A 22,298-nucleotide genomic window follows, 5' to 3' on the forward strand; every position below is an offset into this window, starting at 1 on the left:
TTGAGTGGGATTATTCCAAAATGTTCTGCTCTACTTACTTATAATCCACATCTGCTCTGTAAACAATCACGGCTGCTTTCTTGAAAAACAAGCACCAACATGGACTCTAAAGTAACTAAATGATTTTTTTATGAGAAAATGTTACAAAATGATGCAAAATGGCAAGCCTGGTTAAAGTGTTCTTAGGCCTTTTTAATTACTCTTTTACTCAAGTGGAAATTTTTTTTTTAACTCAGAAGGTTATTTTAATGAAATTTAAATATACTTGCTTTTTATGAAAAAAGAATTATTAAATCCAAATTCCCAATGATTAACTCAGAAAGAATTATTAATATCTGAAAGTATAGCAGCTTTACTTAAGGTTTATACTATATTTTATATAGCTTTTTATGATATATAAAATACTTCTAGGTTATAAAAATTAAAGATCCACATTATTTTTCAGGGCTATGCTTATTGTTTAAGCCATCTGTATTCAATATTGAAAATGAGACATGGTATTTATATCATTTTATTTGTATTTACAACTGTATATCTATTATTGAATATTAGCATTCTCATACGATTCACCCTCATAGAATGGCATCAGAATGACAAGAATAATCAGGAAAATTGCGGTATCAGGATGACAAAATTCCCCATGATGCAGGTCTTCTGTGGTGGATACAAACCGATGTTTTAGATTTATATTAATCTCAATATATTTCTGCATATATTATGCAGAAAACAATCTATTTGCTTTGGAAGCAGGTCAGTTGACATCGTTCTCTACTCCCTTAACTCCTCGAGCTTTTAATTTAACTTAAAAAGTACATTTCTTTTCTTCCAAGAAAACCTTTGATTCCAAAACATTTGCCAGTAAAGGAGTTTCTTAACAGCACCCAAATGGAAGTATTTGTTAATTAGTCATTTTAAATTTGCTACTTGATAACATTTATGCCTGCATATGTTCTCTTCCTGTTATGACCCTGAGATTATTCAAACTCTCTGTCAACCTTTCCTCCATGCACAGGTAGAGTCCACTGAGCAAACAGTAAGTGGGATATTCAATTATAAATGGATTACTTTCTGCCTTTAGACCTTGGCATGCATTGGGCTTCAAAGTTTGATTCCTATGATAATACAGTTGTCCCTTGGAGACTGGTTCCAGGCCCAAAGTCAGGGGATGCTCAAGTCCCTTATATAAAATGGCATAGTATCTGCATATAACCTACACACATCCTTCCATATATTTTAAATCATCTCTAGATTACTTATAATACCTAATACAATGTAAGTGCTATTTAAATAGTTGCTGGTGCATGGCAAATTCGAGTTTTGCTTTTGGGAACTTTCTGAAAAAATTTTTTTCTGAATATTTTCGATCCTCGGTTGAATTCACAGATGAGGAAACTGTGGGTTCAGAGGGCTGACTGTATCTCAAATTATTTTCTTGGCTGTGTTATTAAATGTTTAAATAGCACTCTGAGGACACTTCTCCAACCACTAGGAATATAAACAACTATACAATTATTTTTAAAATACTTCCAGAGACTAGATATTTTGAGTGCATTTTAAGTATTCTTCTTTTTTATTGGACACACAAAATTGTTCTCACTGGCTTTAGTTGAAATCTATGATATTTTAAAGTACACAAATGAAAAGAAGTACTTTAAATTTAAACAGGCCTCTAGACAAGCTAATAAATGGCTGTAATTACTTCCATTTCCCAATGGGAAAGCAGGGTCCAGAAAATATACTGAGCAGGGAAATGTGGAACCTCTCATTCTGAACCCCAGTGCTTTCCTTCCTAACTTCTGCTTTCCCCAAGTATGTTCTATGACTGGTAGCCTGGTCAATTCTTTTGGGAGGAGAAGTTGATTTTTGCTTTGGTTGCTTGTGCTACTGGTGTCATATCCAAAAAATTGTAGCCAAACCTATGTCGAGGAGCTTTTTCCTTATGTTTTCTTCTGGGAATTTTATGGTTTCAGGTCTTATGTTTAAGTCTTTAATTTATTTTGAATTAATTTTTGTAACTGGTCTAAGATAGGGATTGAATTTCATTCTTTTACATATGATTATCCAGTTTTCCCAACACCATTTATTGAAGAGACTTGCCTTTCCCCACTGAGTATTCTTGGCTCCCTTGTCATGTATTAATTCATGGTATATGTGAAGGTTTATTTTTAGACTTTCAGTTCTGTTCCATTGGACTATATGTCTGTTTTCATGCCACTAACATACTGTTGTGATTACTATAGCTTTGTAATATAATTTGGTATAAAGAGGTGTGGTATCTCCAGCTTTGTTCTTCTTTCTCAGAATTGCTTTGGCTATTTGGAGTCATCTGTGGTTCCATACAAATTTTAAGGTAGCTTTTCTATTTCTGTGAAAAATGCTGTTATAATTCTGATAGGGGTTGCATTGAGTCTATAGATAGCTTTGTGCAGTATGGACATTTTCACAATTTAAATTCTTCCAATCTTTGCACACGATCGTTTCATATATTTGTGTCTTCTTCAGTTTCTTTCATCAAAGTCTTATAGTTTTAATGTAGAGATCTTTCACCTCCTTGGTTAAACTTATTCCTAAGTATTTTATTGCTTTTTCTCCCAATTTTATTGAGATATAATTGACATAATAGTATTTTATTGTTTATGATGCTATTGTAAATGGGATTTTTTTATTTCTTTTTCAGATCTTTTGTTGTTAGCGTATAGAAACACATTGATTTCTGTATGCAGGTATTATTATATCCTGCAACTTTACTGAATTTGTTTACTAGTTCTAACAGTTTATTTTGTGGAGTTTTTGGAATTTTCCCTATATATAAAATCATATCATATGCAAAAAGACAATTTTACTTCTATCTTTCCAATCTGGATGCATTTTATTGGCTTTTTTTTGCCTAACTGCTCCAGTAATTGTGTTCAGTATCTAGTATTGCTTTCAATAATATATTGTATAGGAGAGTTGAGAGTGGGTACCCTTGTCTCACTCCCGATCTTAGGGGAAAAACTTTCAACCTTTCACTGTTTAGTTTGATGTTAGCTGTGGGCTTGTCATAATTGGCCTTTATTATATTGAGTTACATTCCTTTTATACAGCATTTGTTGAGAGTTTTTATCATGAAAGTATGTTTAATTTTGTCAAACGCTTTTTTGCATCTATTGAGATAATTATGATTTTTATCTTTCATCCTATTACTGTGGTGTATCACATTGATTGATTTGTGTATGTTGGACCATCCTTGCATCCCATGGATAAATCCCACTTGACTGTGGTGTATGATCCTTTCAAAGGGCTTTGAATTTTATTTGTTAATATCTTGTTGAGAAATTTTTCCTTTCTATTCATCAGGGATGCTGGCTTGTAGATTTCTTGCAGTGTCCTTATCTGGCTTTGGTATCAGGGTAATGCTGGAGTCATAAAATGGTGTCATTTTCAAATGACAAAATGAAATAAAAATAATAATATGAATATATTTACACAGATGATAAATTGAAATCATGATCAAACCATACTCACAATGATAACCCCAGGCTCAGATATTTTTGTCAGTGAATTCTATCAAATATTTAAGAAAGAAATAACCCAAACTGTGTTTAAAATTTATAAAGAAATGCAAATAACCTAGAATATTCTAAATAAATTTTTCTTTAGAAACAAAAATGGTGGAGGACCTACACTCTCAGATTTCAAGCCGACTATAAATATAAAATAAAGTGTGGTACCAGAATAAAGATAAAGAATAGATCAATGAAACATAATAGAGTTCTCAGAAATACACCCACACCTATACAGCTTGCCAATTTTCTATGACACCAAAACAATCTCATGAAGAAAGCAAAGAATTTTCAAAACAGGCTCTTTGAACAATTGGATGTACATTCAGAAAAGCAAATTACAAAATATTTTTTATTGAAAATGGAAACACAACACTTCAAAATTTATGAGATGCAACTAAATAAGCACTTATAGAGGGAAATATCACAGTAAAGTTTATATTAGAAAAAACTAAAACATTAAATCAATGATCTAAACTTTCATTTCAAATATCCTCATGAAAACCAACTGTGCAATCTTTTGGTCAAGAAGTTGAGACCAGTCATTCAGTTGGCGTGGAAGGCAGTGTCCCAGTGACCCAAGGTCCTCAGTGAGGGAGACGGCACCTGCCCACGTGGCCAAGAATGGGGGCTCCAGAGGCAGACTGACCTGGGTCTGCATGCTGGCTCTGCTGCATCAGCCCTGTCACCCTGGGCACATGAGCTCACCTCTCTAAGCTCCAAGTCTCTTGTCTACGCAATGGGGCAGCAATATAACCAAAATCCTAATGTGTATGTAAGGATTAAATACAATAAAATATGTGTTGATTTGCAATCTTGGGAGCTTCCCCAGGTGAAATTCAAAACTGGCCACTGTATACGGAGGGCAAGGAGAAACAGAAGAAAGAGACAGAGAACTCCAGATTTGTAGGAGGCAGTTATAATAAGTGAGGGAACTTACATACGAGGCTTGTCTAGGACAGGTGGCCACAAGGTTAGTAATCTCCATCCTTACCCCACAGAATCTTGAGTTTATAGAGAGGCCTTAATGGGTCAGTCACATACACTGTCCACATGGTCTCACAAAACATTGCTATCTCAAGGCTGTATCTGCTGGGACACTGAGGATGCCTGGAATTCCAGGTGAGCCTGAGCCAGTGAGGGCTGCTTTCTGAACTCAACTGAAAACGTTTTCTGTGAAGAAAAAGTAAATTGCTCTACTTAAGGTTTCTGTTGCCTAGGTAAGTAGATAGTGGAAAAAATTTCTCTTTTTTATAAAAATGAAAATCACTTTTCAAAAATATTCCCAAAGGCTACACTGTTCATCATTGGTATATTTAACTCATGCACCCTATTATTTAACAGAGAAAATTACAACCTGTTAGCACAGAATTCTGAAATGTTAATTAGTTTTCCCTACGTATTTTCCAAGAACTATGTAGTTTTTGTACTGGCTTAGTTCTAGGGAAAAAATGTGATGTCTATTGGCTACAACAATTTTTCCAAATGGAATGTTAAAATTTCTTCCTATGAGTTACTTTGGAACATTGAAAGTGACTTTTCAGAATAATAATTTTTATCTTTTATCTTTGATATATAAAAGCTGTAATTTTTAAACCTTTATACTATCTCCATCTTTAATAGTTGGAGATTTCCTTTGGAACCAGGATTTATTTCATGATTTGGAAATTTTATTTTCTTTTTCCAAGTAAATTTTTGTTCTTAAGACTTCTTCCCTGGCTATTCAAGTCCTAATGAATATGGTAAATGAACACAAACAAGCCAAACTAGAAGACTAATTTTTTTTCCCCATATTTAACATATTATTATTTTATTCAGTCCCAACATCTTGGGGTTGGAGTTCTCTTTAAAGATTTTTCGATGTGGACCACTGAGGAAGACTAATTTTTATTCACACCTAATCAGCTGCTCTTATGAAACCTTCAATCTATATATTGCTCATAAAGTGTTATTCTAAAGCACTTTACACTTTATTACATATAACTTTCAAACAACTGCTACAGTTAAGTTACCCTAACTTAAAATTAAGAACCCAGGACTCAGTGAACTTAAATAAATTTCTCAGTTTCTCAGGTATGTAGTCTCTGAATTGGGATTCAACCCAGCTCTGTCTGTACCTGAAGTACATAAGCTTTATCTGCCATATGACTATATTGGACTTAACATGGTCCAGTCACTTACTAGCAAAGAACTAGCCAAGTGAAAAGCCAGCTTCTCAGTTTTACTAACGGGCCACAGAAATTCCCTAAACCCGCAAAGTATATGGCTCTTTGACAAAGCCAGGAAAAAGGCTCCCGTAGACCTTCTAAGACAAGCCTGAAATGAACTGACCCACTTGGATGCTGGTGGAAAAGCTGTGGCATGGCTGGCCTGCCCCCTGAGAGGGTCCCAGCGGGGGGAAGAGGGCTTTCTCCCTGGAGAGTGCAAACACAAAGTCACGGAACCTGAAGCCAGTTGGGGCCACAGGGAAACAAAACCACACTGTCATGACATGCCATGACATGACTGCCTTCATGCCTTAACCCCACTCATCAGAGAAACATGGCCCAGAGAAGGCTTGACGCTCACAACTCTTAATGCTAAGTGTAAGACTGAACTGTCCTGTGAGAAGGCAGAAGAATAGAAGATAAAGATGGAAGTTTCCTCTATCTGAAACTAACTTTTGTCAGTTGGGGTAGAAAATGAGAAAAGCAAGGCAATGGTTTCCCTACCCTTTCCAAGTTTACTCTCAAACAGCATCTTAATTTGGATAACCTCTGCCATACGCGTGACAAATCACACATTATTCACTTTAGGATACAGGAAGGGCTCAATGTTGGTGAAAAAGTAACCCATCCCTTGACTTAATATTTCATGAATAAACATTTTTATTAAGAGGTAAATTAGAAATGCCTTTCTATATTTGCATTCCTTGAATGGACATAGGGATGCATAACAGAAGAAAATTATTCAATGTCTTTGCTCTTCCAAAGAGCAAAATACCTTGTTTATGAAGTTGTTTCCTGATACAATTTCATAATTGCATGGAATCCAATTAAGTTTTCAGGTCCGTTGGGGATCACTTAAAGCAACATAGAAGTGCATTATCTTAGAGAATTAATGTTATTTTTCAAATGCTTTTTCTATGAATAAAATGGATATTCAGTTCCATCTAAGAAGAGCAACTGCCTTTATAACCCCTGTAGGGATAAACATCTAGGAGCAATAGTTATCTGCCCAGTTCCATATACCTTTTGCTTTTAGGAACAGACAAGGAGAATCATTGCTGCCACCTCTAGGAAAGGCACTGAGAGCCCTGGCATCATGATACTTTCCTGGAAAGTTATGGGGAGGCCATTTGCATGTTCTTTACACTCGGACTATTTAAGGTATATTAGCTGAAGATATTAGTGGACAAAGGGATCGTTCATTTACATAGTTCTTATGAAAGGAGTTAAATGAAATCACTAACTTGGTGATAGAAATAGGGATATAATCCAGGCTGTGAAATAAGAATCACAGAGAGAAGGTAAAATTAAGATGATGCCTGGAATTGGAGAATAGGTGAAAATGAGAACAAAGAAATAAGCATAAGAAGAAGGAATTTCAATGTGAAGAAAATTTATTTGAACATAATGAAGGAGGAAGAGGAAACATTGACCATGGAGTAAAAGCAAAAGTTATGAAATCCTTTGGATAAGAAAGAAAAATACATGTGAAAGTAGGATTTCTAAATAGACATGGAAAAATAATTTATAAAAAGAAACTACTAACTTTGAGGTATAGTTCCCCACTTTAGTTCCCCTCTTCCCTTTATAAATGAAATTAAAAAAAATACAACAGGAATATTCTTAAGGATCTAACTTTTTGCTACCAAATTAGAAAGAGCATCTAAAATTTTGAGATGTCACTACCTATGTGCATTTTTATATTACTTTTTGCATGTACTTTGCATGCTGAGACAAATCAGACTTCACAATTCATTATTTTTGTAAATCTCTTTATGAAACTCAACATCAATCCTGAACAATACATAATATACTATATTATATACTATCATATATATTATAGCATAATAAATCTAATAAATCTTAAATAGGTATCATAGCTGTTGTCTTGTTAATATCCCGATGATATAACTCTTTAAATACAGCTTCAAATAAGTTATTTCTCATTCAGTTATTTGGAGAAATAAATGAAGAAAATACATAAGCATTTTGTTGGGTTTGGAATTTTGGAAAGTTTCGCTTTATTTTCTTCTCTTTCAATATGACTGATTTATTTTTCACATCTGCTTAATCTAAAATCTAAATCTTATTTCAATGTTTAAAATTTGTCAAGTATATAGTCTCAGCAAAAGTTTTTTTATAAGCTATTAAAATCCTGACGTTATCATATGTTCAAGTTCATGAATCCTTGGAGAATGATATTTATATTTCCGCATTCATTTGGCAATGGAAGAATAGTTTGCATAAGAGCTTCATTAATGCAAAACAAACTTTTTAGTTTCATAATATTATTTTAATATTAATAATGATATGCCTTAAAGTATCCATATTTCAGTAAATTTTAGTAAAATTGATAGGTGGAAGATGTGAATATATATTATTCATGTAAAAACAAATCATTCATGTTTTTACAGAAGCTAATCTTTGGGGAACCACAGGTATCCGTATGATAAAAATGACTGAAAAGGATACATATGCAAGGGGAAAAATGACAGTAAGCTTGATTTTGTAAGTACCAAATGTTGCCAACTGAAGTGATGACATAATTTTCAATACGAGATTTCACAGACAATTTGAAAAATTGCCCAGTAGTCAGATTTAACAGCCAAATGATTTGCAGGGAAAACAAAAAAAGACAATTTTTCCCACGCTATTTTTTATGCAACAAAAAATATTTTGCATCTACTCTGTGTCCAGCTCTGTGCTAGATACAGAGATTACAAAGGTAAGTAAGATTCAGTTTCTGATTACAAAGAAATTACAGTTACAGGAACTCATGGACCAAGTTTAAACCACTTTCTAAAACACGCACAAATAATTTTTCTTAAATTTTGGTCCACAAATTAAAAATAAGAATAAAATTATGTGTTAATATTTTTGTGAAGGTGGTCATCCCTGACTACACATTCCCCCCAAAATTCACATTGGGCCCTGAAATATCTGAATTATTTTTCATAGACATCCAAATTACTGTTTAGCTTTGTGTTTTCTAAACAATCACAATGACCCTTCTGCTTCATGTGCCTAGAGCAACAGCACCTTAGGACGTGTATCAATATTGTTAAACAAACGAAATACTTAATGACTACCGAATGTTGATATTTTAACATATTCCTCCTGAGACCTTGGGAAGTGATACAAAATAATTTCATTATGTAAATGTAAGGCAAATTAAAATTATCTCATATAAAAAGTAATTACTGAGAGCCCTGGCTGGTATGAATGAATGGTCTGATTAAATCTGACCACTTTACTTTCTGTGAAACATAATTTAGCAGATATGCATATGAATAGAAGAGGGAAATTAAATCAATTTATTTAAAATGGAAAATTCTGGAAGAGTTCACAACTGAAATAATCTCACTAGTCAAAACACATGTCTTCTGCAATTTGTGAAATATTTAATATATTGCAGGAGAGGGTGTCACTTGAACCAGGATTTGACTGGCACTGAGCCACTTTGTCATTCACCCGGGGTGAGTCCTGAGTGTTGGATTATAAACATTCTCAGGAACATTCACCACCAACTCTCCTATGTACCCAAATTCTGACCTTGGTGTTTATGCAGATGCGGTTTAGTTGAAGCCTTGATAAACTCAGGTCCTGTGCTCTGATTACTGCGTAATATGATACTATTTTCTACTGATTTAAAAACCCTTCTCGAGCCCTCCAGCCCCGCATGATAAAGCCCACACTCACAGTATCTATATGGCCCTTGTGACCTGCCTTCCGATCCTCCAGCCTCAACTCTGCTTCCTCCGTGCCTGTCTCCAGAGCAGCCATCCCGCTGCTCTTCCAGCTCCTTCACAGGCTCGGCCCCCTCTTAGCTCTGAGCCTCAGTGTTTCATAGTCCATTTACAAGGAAAGCTCTTCTCATTCTCCACCCAGGTAACACATTCCTGCTCTTTTCTTGTTGTTGTTAGAACAACTCAGCAAAATAAAATTCCGGTTTATTGTTGGGCAACATTGTTTCACACATACATCAAACAGGACAAAATAAATAAATAAATAAACAGCAACTTCATAGACAAAAAAAGGAAAAAAAAAGAAACGTTCTATCTTTGGCCTTTTTAACCATCTCATACAAACCGACTACTTACAGTACAGCTAAGTACGTACACAAAAAAAGTTACTGGAATGGTCGGAAGAAAATTGTTTTTTGGTTGTTGTTTTTGCTTTCTTTACAAAGTTTTTTTTTCTCCTTTGAGATTATAATGAACACAGTCACACCACAAGTAAAGTCAGATGTAGGACTGAGAACGCTCCGAAGGCTGGTTTGGTCATCCGAGATCATTAGAAATGGCTGACCCCCTAACAATATGTACAAAAATATAAAATGCAAATAAACAATACAAAAAAATTTTCCTTTTTAAAGTACTTTATGAAAAAAAGCGGGGCCTTGGAAGTTGTGGTTCTTTTTTCCTCCCGTTGCAAGTTCGCGTTGTGGTTCTGGCTGGGTGGCGGGGAGCGCGTGTCATCTGCGGGTGGCGCTGCCGCATGGGCGGGCAGGCAGGCGGGGCTCTACTCGAAGGGGACCACGTTTAGATCCTGAGACGGGAAGTGGAGGGTGACTAGGTCACGGTGGCCCTTTAAGTTTAACTTCTCCTTTTTTGCTGTCCAGTCCTCCTCCTTGGTCTTCCGCTTCCATCAACATCATCGTCCTATTCATCTTCAGCTGCCCGTCTGCATGTAGCTGCCTCGGCCTCATCTTCATCTCCATCCTCCTCCTCACAGTCACCTTCTTCCTCCTCCTCCTCCTTCCTCCTCTTGTTCATCTACCTCACTGTCTGCCTCCCACTCCCCATGTTCCTCGTTAGCATTTCCATGAGCAGGTGCCTCTCCCCGATTCTCCGCCTCCTCCACAACTTCCTTCTTTTCTTAAGTCCTTGGTGGTGATTTCGGAGCTGGTGTCCGCGGCCACATCTGACATGATGGGGCACACCGGTGATCCGATGCAGTGGGTTAAGAAGAAAGCGGGAGTGAAGTAAGTCAGAAAGAGAAAAACAAATACCGTATGCTAACACATATATGTGGAATCTAAAAAAAAAAAAAAAAAAGGTCATGAAGAACCTAGGGGCAAGATGGGAATAAAGACACAGACCTACTACAGAATGGACTTGAGGACACGGGGAGTGGGAAGGGTAAGCTGGGACGAAGTAAGAGAGTGGCATGGACATATATACACTACCAAATGTAAAATAGATAGCTAGTGGGAAGCAGCCGCATAGCACAGGGAGATCAGCTTGGTGCTTTGTGACCACCTAGAGGGGTGGGATAGGGAGGGTGGGAGGGAGACGCAAGAAGGAAGAGATAGGGGGACGTATGTATACGTATAACTGATTCACTTTGTTACACAGCAGAAACTAACACACCACTGAAAAGCAATTATACTCCAATAAAGATGTTTAAAAAAAGAAGAATGCAGGAGTTCGACGGCCCTGGCGACAAAGCTGCCGGAGTCCGGCGGAGGTGACTGCGGCTGGCACGGAGCCAGACACGGGACCGATGCAAAGATGGCTTTTCCGAGTAGCCAGTCCATTCCTGCTCTTGGAGTGTCATTTTACACTTTACTTCCCTGAGGAGAAAATGACCTTATCCTAAGATTAGAGAATACGTACTGTGTCTACCTTGGTGAATCCACAGCATTAAGCAAATTCCTAGCCTTTAGATTTTATTCATCCTTTCAATCATTCCCTCATTATTCGATAAATATTTACTGATCATCTGATACATGGCAGGCACTGTTCTAGACATGAGGGATGCAAGAGCAATGTAGGACCAAGTCCCTTCCTCCTGAGGCTCAGGTTCTTGTCATTAATATAGACAACTGAGACATGAAAACAGAAGAACATTTCAGAAAGTCATAAATACTATGAGGAAAATCAATCATGGGTCAGGGATAGGGTCTCTTGGAGAAAGTTTCATTTGAGCGGGGTCTTAAATTTTAAAAAAGAAAAGCCACATCAAACTCAGGAAAAAGAACACTCTAGTCAGAGGAAATGTAAGTGCAGAGCCCTGAGAGGGGATGAGCTTGGCATATTTGTGGGGAATGGAAAGAGCAGTGCCTGGAAAAGAGTGGAAAATGAAGCATCACGGGTAACAAGCACCTAGCTTAGACAGCCTCCAAGTCCTGTGGCACACCGCAGGTCCTAGTGTGCAGATTGGACTTGATTTTAAATCAAAAAGGAAGCCACTGGAGGCTACGGAGCAGAGGAGGGCCATGTTCTTACAGGCTTTAGAAAAATTACACTGCTACTAATGAAATGTAGGAGGAACAAGAATGGAAGCAAAAGTGATGATGGCTTGAACTAAGGTTTAGAGGAATAATTGGCAAGATTCAGGATCTAATTTGGGAAATAGAGTTTTGAAGCATCTGATAATTTAAATGCCAAAGGTAGAAGAGAGAAATCAGTAAATACTTATTGAAATTAATCCTCTTCTTTCATTTTAAGAATAATGCAAAAAGAAGAGTTTTAGAGCACATCATGTTTTTTCAGCCTCAGCACTATTGATATTTTGATCTGGATAATTCTTGGCTGTGGGGAACTTTCTAGCACTTTGTAGGATGTTTAGCAGCATCCCAGAAGACAGTAGCAAGCCTTGATTTTGATAACCAACAAAGTCTCCAGGCATTGCCAGATGTCCTCAGAGGATGAAATCTAACCTGGCTGAAAATCACTGGATTAGATATAAAAAATGATGCTTCATTTGAAATAATATTACAAATATTAGGCTATACTTATCATGGGAAGTAATAATATTTTCTTTTCTTAAAACTTGCAAGTAAAATATTATAACCATCTTTTCTGGATGACTTGTTTGTAGCTGTTTTTGTGAGAATATTTTCAGATGTATCATTCAGTAATACATGGCCTGCAGGACATGGCCTGATGATAAACCCGCCTATGCCATTCACTAGCTAGGGTCAGTGATGATAACAGCAGGACCTTTCTCGTGGGGATTGTTTTACATGTAAAATCTGCAGAGCACCTAGAACAGTCCTGGCACATAGTAAGCACTCAATAAACACTAGTTTGTTGTTGTTTTTGTAATTATCAACTCAGAGAAAACTACTGGTGACTTGCGGGGGATTCCATAAAGAAAAATATTTTTCTTCTCTCAAAGAACCTTATCTGGACTTCCTACAAAATAATAGTAATATAAGAGGTGATTGAAGTTACTGTGATTTATTTGAGTCCCTATCACAGTATGGGGATGAGTCACAGTATGGGGCTTTATCTAGAGGCTGTTCTAGACTTGTCTCAACTGGTTCAGGAACATTTCTGCCTATCCTCCTACCCTCCCCCTTCTCAATCTAGAGACATTTCCAGGGTAGAGTGATTGGGAAAGCAGTGGGTACCTCTTTGGAAGTTATGGAGAATGTGGATTCTCTTCAGAGATTAGAGGTATGAACAAGCTGACGAGTGACATTGATTAGCCTTTTAACTCACGATGCACTTAAGAGATGCAATTTGTTTTCTCATAGTAAATATCACAGTATAAACCTGATGCTCGCTATAACTAAACTGACATCATAAGTCATGTGGTCCAGTCACAGAGCAAAGAACACAGACGAATAACTATAAGCAACTACAAAGTAACTCAAGTATTCTTTGTATTTTTCACGTATAGTGAATAGCGTACACAGTCCATGGCAATACTTAGCTTTCTTCCTTATTTTTTTTCACATAAATCCCTTAAGCCTCATGGCTTATATCTACCATTCCCTAAATTTCTTCCCTAGTCCGATCTTATCCGTCTCTCTTTTTCTACTGCCCCCTTCTCATTTTCAATCTGCAATATGAAATTCAAAAGGTTAAATATGGTAGAGAAGGGGAGAAAAGCTGGGCAGGGAAGGTTAGCCTACTTGTTGATGGACAAATGGCAAAAATACATGCGATGATAATCCTTTGATATATTTTGTCTGATCCCAGCAGTACATAATTTTGCCACACTGTTCTCTTCTTTCCTAAAGCTTTCTCATGTTTTAGATTTACCTCTTGCTGGTCAAATCAAAGATCAAACAGTACATTCGTCCACTATGATCCCAATACTTTATCTTGTCTTGTTCCATTTTCCTTGCCAGATTCCACTGCCCTCCATCAGCCAGGTAAATTAGGATATGTCCATTCATTTCAAGTCACATTTTCAAGTCCTCCGTGATTTATGAGCTACCCAGTGTTAATACAGGTTAAAGTGCAAATATAAGTGCACTTATATTCATATTTAATATGATTAAACTCTGATTTACTTAAACTATTTCCTCAACTACTCTAACTATCCATCTTGTTGCCTTGCGTATATGGTAATCTCCACCTTCAAACCATTGTTCTTACATGCTCTTCCTTAGCAGAACCCTTCACCCTCTCCTTTGTAGCAAACACAGTTTTGCTCATGTTGAAGGCTCATTTCAAGTGTTTCCACTGAAGACTTCCTATTTTTAAAATTCACAATAATTCCTCTAGTCTAACAAATGAAGCATTAATAATTTATAGTACTATACAAGATGTCACTTGACTGGAAATTATTTTGTACTAATTACTAATTGTTTTTTACTTTATTAGCCTCATTTCCTCAATAAGATTGTGAGATCTTCAATCAATGGAGCTTGCTAGAGTATAACTAAAGAAAGTTTATCTTAATTATCACAAATGATAAAAAAAATGTCTTTTTGATGTCTTTTTTAGGAAAGATATAGTTATCCTTACTCTGTCCCTTAGTGCCTAAGACTTGAATGGGTACATACAAGGTATCCAATAAATACTTGTTGATTTGATATGGCAAATATGTAAATAACTTCATTACTTATATTTTTATAACATAAAAGAGAGAATGATACCCTTCACTAAAGATTGCATTTGCCTGTAATATATGAAATGTGTATGTTATATGAGTTCTTAGGAAGAAGAGCTCTGTATAACTTTTTAAAAAAACATAACATTGAATTGATGCTAAATATTTTTCCCTCAATCTAGGAAATAAAAATATAAGTTGCTCAAGGCCGAATTTAAGCAGTGATTCTCAAACTTTAGCAGAATCAGCATCTCCTGGAGAGGATGTTAAACATGAAACAAGCTGCTGAGTTGAACCCCAGAGTCTCTCATTCAATAGGCCCAGGGTTGGACCTAATAATTGCATTTCTAACAAGTTTTCTGGTGATGCAGAGCTGCTGTTCCTGGGAACATACTTGGAGAACCAGTGTGTAAAGTATTCTTTTTTATAAGAAGAAAAATCAGCTGCTTTAGTCATACCTTCACCATGTTCCGAGAAGCATGATGGAGGAAGGTGAAAAAGCCCAAGGAAATAACTATTCATGATTATTTTATTCAAGACAAGGTATTCAAACAAGGTAAGTCTAGTTTCTCAGAAACTGGGAGGCAGGTTGTTCGCAATGCAAAGGAGTATTAGCATGACCCGGATGCTTCAGCTTCAATTTGTCCACCCAGATGCCCCTGATCCAAGCCTCAGGGTCCCACACTTTCCCAATGACAATCCTCAATTTCACATGAAAAACTTGACGAGACTGTGAATCCATTCTATGTTGTAGTTCTGCAAACTTCACAACTAAAGCCTGTTAGTTTTTCAGAAAATTTTTTCTGATGGCTTCGTAAATAAGAGGTTCTTCTAGGGCATAGAAGCTCTTTGTTCTCTGATCATGACTTGACCTGAGAGTTTACAGAATTGAGTTTTTAAGTGTTTCTGTAAGAACCCCAGTACAGTCAGAAAAATTAATCCCATGCCACCACATGCTGGAGTCGGCTCATACCAGCTAGCATGATGTGTGCATCTCTTCCCAACTCTGTGTTCAGTGGCACCACATTTGAGGATCCATATTGGTCATGGTGGGAATATTTACACCTAGGAAACTGACCATGACTACAGATAATTTTCTTTGAGAATCAGTTGTTAAACATTTACCAGCCCAGTACTAATTCCATGTCACTGTTTCTGTAGTCAACATTACTGTAAAATTCAGTGCAGAAACCTCATGGTCCCCAAGACAATTTCTTGAGAAGGCACTTCATCAAAATCAATCGAAGGTGATTACTCATAATTCTGCAGTATCCTAGGACTAATCAGCATCTCATTTCCCATTGGCAAGGAGCCTGGGATTGTGTTCAAGCTCTGAGACATGAGACAGCCAACTCCCAAATCCCGACTTTGAGGGACTATTTCCTGGGACGACTCCTGATAAAAACTTCTATATCAGTCTATTGTCTACTCAGGAAACAAATTGTGGTAGTTATTTTAACAGAGAATTTAATATGAAGAATTGTTAACGTGTACAGAATTGTAAACTAGGTATCAATGCAAAAAAAAAATCCACATTAAGGTATCATGGCAATATATTTTATATTAGGTATATTGTATACCTAAACCTATATATAGAGGAAATATCTACAACATTATCATGGGGAAAGGTAAGCTGGGGGAGAAGTTGAGATTATTAACATTTAGAAGCTTGGAAAATGAGCTCCATCAAGCTGAAACGCAGACCTCAGAGAAGGGATTTGATTCTATTTGGCTAGTTCTGGTGTTTTTGAGCTTGGAGGAGGGAACCTGTGTTCTGGGACCCTAATGACCGAGGAGAGGATCATGTGGGCTGATGCTGGTGTCCATGTCAGGATGTCTCAGGAGAACAGGAAAATAGGTAATACAACAATGGCATTGCAAACACATAGATAACTATGCCTGGGAATTGATTCCAGGGTCCTAGACAAAGGAGAATACAATATAACATGGGGTCAGAGCAAAATGATTGATGTGGGTGCACTTACTAGAACTTTTGGATTTACTGTGTTAATGAGTGAATTTGAAAGCTTAGGTGATTATATGACTAAAACTTGGACTCAAGCATGGTCTACCTCTAAAGATGTTGAGATTCAAAACTTTCCTAGCATAATAGAGAGAAAGAAATGCAAAGGTTTAGGCAATAGGAATATTAGAAACAATAAACCTGTTTCTCCAAATGTTGGAAAAACTGAACACCGTAATCAAAGAACAGGTTTTGCATATGAGTAGAACTGAATCTTTAGTATTTGCAGATTCAATTCTTACACAGTGAATAATTATAAAAGTGTCATCAACTCCCAGTGTGGATATCAATTTATAACTGGGTCCAAAGCTAGGACTTCTATTTCCTAAATGAGTATTTTTCTATAAAAGTGTAATTTTAATAGCCAAGTTCCAGAACTTTATTTTTGTCAAAATGAGTATTTTCTAACATTGCTCTGTTTTTCCCTGTAAAATGGGTATAACACCCGACTTTCAATTATCATATGTCGTATTCTTTACTTGGAAGGTGTCTCTGTCCCTCATCACTACTTCATCTAGCATCCTGTCATTCTCAGTTTTAATATCACTCCTTCAGCAAAGTCCTCCCATGTCACGTGAATTTATCCTTTATGGTTTCAACCACAATGGAAATTGATTAATGGTGATGAGTGCTTAATGTCTGTCCTCTTTTTAGTCTGGTTATGAGAGCAGTGGTCATTTCTGTACTGTTAATGGCATCCCCTCAGAAGATGCTCAATATACACCTGTAGAATGGATGAATGTGTATCATATAAAGCACCTGACACAAGTAGATAGGCAATAAATGATAGTCAGTGCTATATTCATCATTTGTATTTTTATATTATAATTTTTCTAATTTACGGTAAAGTCTTTAATAAAAATCTGCCATGGTGTTATTTTGTGCAGTGACCTTTTTTTTTGTCCTACAGAGATTAGAGCCTATAGCATAAAAATCAAAGGGCAAATTTTATCACTTCAGCAGATGAATACGTTGGGCCTTATTTACCTGCAGAATTTTATAGATGTGAAGCTTTTCAGAATATGAAGTTTTCCCTTTGTTCTGATGCTAGAAAAAAAATGCTGATATTCTCTTTAGTTTATACTCAGAGTTAAATATTTTTTTAAACAATTCACTTTTGACTGTAGGCCAAAGCATTAAAACATGGTGAATGATCCACTTAGCATGTTCAGGCATACTCGCTGTCTATATGGCTAGCAAACTTACCACAGAGAGTTAGGTCATAACCCAAAGCACCCAGGTAGCCAAGAATCATCTTTCCTCTAAACAGGAACTTTCCTACCAGCTCCCTGATCCCAGGCAGGCCATTGTCAATTTGTTTGTGCCTATAGAAACTCACCTGGTATCTACCCGGCCAGATCAGTATTTGCAAAAGATGAGGTAATTCTTGTAGAAATAACTCCCTTAGAATCCTTGACTCCTACTCCAAAGGACTCATACAAAGGTGCCATGAAAGAAACTGATAGCCCATGACTTTGTTCTTTGGAAAAGTAAAGGCATTTGGGTAACATTGCCCCATATACTCTGAGGCAGAGTTAATTTTCTGAAGCAAATAAACGAGCTCCCAAAAGATTTTCTCTCCACGGGTGCCTTTTCCTCTCTCTAAATTTGCCTGTGGATATGGATATGCAGAATTTCTCTACTTAATAGCTAATGTGTATTGAATGCGTACACTGTGCTTTATACTTATATAAAAATTAATGTTTACAGTTACCTTATAACGTAACTACTATATCCCCAATTTCCAAAATAGCTATTATCCCCAATTTCTAAATGAGAAAACTGAGGCACAGCAAAGTTAAATAAATTATAACTCATATGTTCTGCAACTAGTAACTGATGAAACTGAGATTTAAATGAAGCTGGTACAACCCAGAACGTCCACTCTTCACTGGTATGTAACACGGCTGGAGAAAAGAGTGGTGATGAGTGGGAATTTACCTTTCTCTCTGATGTGTATATTTATATAAATAGAAAATATATGAATTTATTTGACTAGTCAAAGACATATGCCATGCTCTCTCACGCTGTGTTGTTGCAGATCAAACAACAACAACAACAGAATGGCCTGAGATGAGGGATGCTCAGGGAGGACTTAATGAACGAGGTGAGCTTGAACAGTGAACGTGCTTACGAGGCAGAGGTGATGCGGTGCAGAGAGACTGACGAAGCCCCGCCAAGTGGAGGAACAGCTGGGCACAGGCACGAAAGTGTGAAGCGGCACGTGTTCCCAGCGAACAGCAGGTGCCAGGGCGCTGACTGCGGGAAGTAGCTCTCTAGCTGTCGGCTTCACCTCTCTTCTCCAGGCACACCTTCTGCTTCCCGTGCCTCGATTTCAAAGGCTGGGGCAGAGGTACCATCCACCATGTGGCACGTTTTTTAATCAAAATTTCCCAGGGAGGGACAGATTACTCTAGACAAGTGTCTGTTGAATGAATAAATGGTTGCATTCAAGTGTAGGGATTGCCAGGTTAAATAAGAAAGAAGAAAAATGGGGAATTAAAAAGTCTGTTCTTGATCTGGTTTGGAGACAGCTAAAAGGACATTTCTACTTTCTTTAAATGTTTTCGTATTCCCGATTATAAAAATTTCTTCTAAATATGCTGACATTTTTATTCAATCAGCTAGAATGCTCACTAGAAATAAGATCATGAATTAATATAAATGCATCAAATAGTCCACTCCTGTAGTTAAATGCAGCTTGTACATAATTCAAAATAAAAATATTAATAAACACTTTTTTCTGTGGCAACCATATTCTTTTCTATGTCTGGAATTCGGGCCAAACTAATTTGTGCTGTATTTATTGAGACATAAAATTTACAGTAATCAATATTTTGTTTAAACTTGTAAGTGAAACACTCTTAATTTCATGTATGTAAGCTGATTGACAGACTTAAACAGAACAAATTAAAACAAATGGCATCTTTGTGTTTGCTCTAATTCCAGCTTTTGTCTGAAACCATTATTGCTATAGTAATTGATTTTATCATACTCAAAAATAACAGATTTTCAAAAATATTCTATTAACCTGAAAAGATTAAATTACTTTCTGCTGTCTTATTAGCAATCAGTGGTAGTAAGGACTGTGAAAGTGCCTTAGAGAATGCTTAATTATCTTTCTGAGATCCTCTGAGAACAAATGAAAGAGAGGCATATAAAAACAAAAGTTAATTAACTTGTCCTAAGGACTATACACATCCAATTAAAGTATAAATAAAATATTGTTAACTTACCATAGGTTGTTTATGATAGGTAATTTATGCAAGAATAAGAATAAGCAATAAAAAACATTTTAGAACCAGTTACCTTACTGAACCTGGTTCCCTTAAAAGGTATGTCTTCTAGTTTGATAATTTCTCTCAATTTTCCCCTTAAATTATTCCTCCTTAGAAGATGGCCAAAGGACCCAAAATAATCCACAGGAATGCACAGAGATGGTCTCTGCCCTTGCAAAGATGTTCAGGGAAAACAGAATCATTATGAAAGTTATTTGCAAGTCTGAAGTCTTCATAAACTGCTGGATATGTATCCCTCTAGACATTTTATTTAATTTCCCAACTCAGGCTTACCTTCTGGGTAGAAGAAGAACTCAGCCAAGGTCCTCTTCAATCATTTTGAGGTCCTTAAACAAGAAATTCGGGAGTATTTTTAGAAATTACCCATTACTATAGAATTATTTTAGTGAACTACTATGTAAGATGAAAGGGTTGTCACCCAAAATACTCTCCATGACACTGATGTGAATTAAGGAAGGGCCTATACTTCAAAGTAACCTGGAAAAGACGCCATACATTAACACACATTTTATGCCTTATTCCAGTATATTTTGTCCTGTTGTCTCTCATCTTTTCATGGGGAATAGCCTAACTGAAGTGTATTGCATTTTAAAAATTACCTGCTTTTCCTAGACCATGTGATTTGAATATGGAGTTTATATCATCATCAAATATTAGATTACATCTCAACATCAGCATGTAGCAATGAATCTAAGAAATAGTGTATTATGTCCCTTGATGTTGCTATCTAGAAGACTACATTGCATTTTAGACTTCCTCAGCACTCATATGCCCACCATGCTTTCATACTTCATCAGGGCTCAGTACTTACCACTACTCTATTCCTTAAGTCTCATTTGATGACTTGGTCCATGTTGAACTGGGGAATTAAATCCCTCTCACTCAGAGACATGCAAGAGACCACTTACCACTGTTACAGCAGAGTGGTACAACCCCAAGTGGAATAATACTTAATTTACAATTCCATAGAACCTTTTATATTTGCAAGTTTAACAAATATTGTAGTCCTGATTTCTACATCTAGCTAGAAGGCAAAAAACACTCACAAGTTCTGAGTGTAATAATAAGCCAGAGAAGCTATAAAATCACAGTAAGCCATGTTGGAGTAACCAGTATCAAAATTTGCCTCCTGGCATAAACAACCAGGAAAACAATTCGACACAATATATGAAACAGTTGACTGTACACATTGGACAATAGGTAGTGCAGGGCTGTGATCCTGGAAAATTAAAATTAACAAAGAAGCTTATGTGTTGCCCCAAGGTTCTTCATGGAGGCACCTTCAAAATCAGCTTATAAGAGCAGACCATGGAGATTTTGCTGAATTAAGAAACAGACATTGCATTTTGATGAGGCCCTAGCAGCCAAAATTTTAAGGACAGAGTATTGGAGAGGAGGGAGCTATGCAGAGAAAGAGCTCTAGAAATTTGCATAGTGCCACTTGAATGTGTGGCTGAACATTAATTTGTTCATGTGTAGCATAAATACCCTGAAGCCAGGCTAAGATATACTTTTAATTATAAGATAAACAATTCCTAGAGATCACCCAGAACTGTAAGATGTTCAAGTTACAACCTGCCATAGAAGAGATGCCTCAGTGAACAATCAGGGTACTCAATAGAGAAATCAGGATTATATCTCAGCAATAAGGTTAATTTATAACTACAGCAAACTTAGTCAAGACCCACCCTAAAAAACTTTTAAAAAGCTTCAAAAGGATCAAGCTGTTCCACAAATAACTTGACTATCAAAACTACCTCAACGTTTTTTTAAAGACACAACACTCCAGACAAAAATGCAACAAACAAAACGACTAGCACCTAATTAAAATTTACTAGAATATGAAAAAGCAGGAAACTGTTACCCAGAACTAGAAGAAAAATAAGACTACTGTAACAAATAAATATGACAGAGATAATGGAATTCATAGAAAAGGACTCTAATACAGCAATTACAAACATAATAAAAAATTTAAAGAAAATGTAAGTCTAAATGCAAGAGAGGACTTACAAAAATGAAACAAATAGTACTTCCAGACAAGGAAAGTACAATATGGGAACTGAAAAATCCTTTAAAGGCTTAACAGGTTATTAGATACTTATAAACACATTCAGTAAACTTGAGGAAAAAGCAAAAATTAAATAGATAGATGATAGATACATAGGTAGATAGATAGATGATAGATACATAGATAAATACATAGATAGATACATAGATAGACAATAGATATGAGAGAGAAAAACAACTTTAAAAGTTTAATAAAGCCTCAACAACCTGTGGGAAAATACAAAGCAGTTTAATATATGTTTAATTAGAATCCCCCAAAATGGAGGAAAGCCAAACATTATCTGAAGAAATAATATTGCTAACCTTGTTATGAGACTCAGGAATTTTTTTTGTTGTTGATTCTTTGGGATCTTATACATAAAGA

General features: G+C 36.3%; 1 pseudogene across 1 annotated transcript; it reads right to left on the reverse strand.

Annotated features, from left to right (window-relative positions):
- Positions 1-1,381: 1,381 nt before the first annotated feature.
- LOC309615302 (prothymosin alpha pseudogene) lies at positions 1,382-21,632 on the reverse strand (annotated as a pseudogene). Its single transcript has one exon. The product of its transcript is annotated as a prothymosin alpha pseudogene (transcript).
- Between the last annotated feature and the right edge of the window lie 666 nt (positions 21,633-22,298).

Source organism: Balaenoptera borealis (genome assembly GCF_965194805.1).
Source record: "Balaenoptera borealis genome assembly, chromosome: 17".
In the NCBI taxonomy this organism is placed as follows: domain Eukaryota; kingdom Metazoa; phylum Chordata; class Mammalia; order Artiodactyla; family Balaenopteridae; genus Balaenoptera; species Balaenoptera borealis.